Here is a 356-nt window from a genome sequence, read left to right as displayed (position 1 = left end):
CCGAAAGGTGAAGAAGAACTGTACATATTTTAATGTCACAACTTATTTTATTTTTTGCTTATACTGTAACTTTATTTTTGGAACGTTTGATGCTGACTACTTGGCCAGGTCACCCTTGTAAAAGAGATCTTGATCTCAACAGGTTTTTCCACCTGGTTAAATAAAGGTTGAATAAAAATAAAAACAAAAAAAAAAAATAAGGAAACTTGAGGTTTTCTGTCAAGGAGAATGGGCTGATTTACCATCTTAGAAAATGAAGAACCTCATCCACAATTACAAGAGACTTCAAGCTGTTATGGTGCAAAAGGAAGCAAAACAAGGTGATGAGGAAAAAAACTGTGGAGAACATTTTCAGG

The sequence above is a fragment of the Oryzias melastigma genome, linkage group LG16 (assembly GCF_002922805.2).
Source record: "Oryzias melastigma strain HK-1 linkage group LG16, ASM292280v2, whole genome shotgun sequence".
In the NCBI taxonomy this organism is placed as follows: domain Eukaryota; kingdom Metazoa; phylum Chordata; class Actinopteri; order Beloniformes; family Adrianichthyidae; genus Oryzias; species Oryzias melastigma.
The sequence above is the reverse complement of the archived record's forward strand: the minus strand, read 5'-3'. Positions refer to the sequence as shown.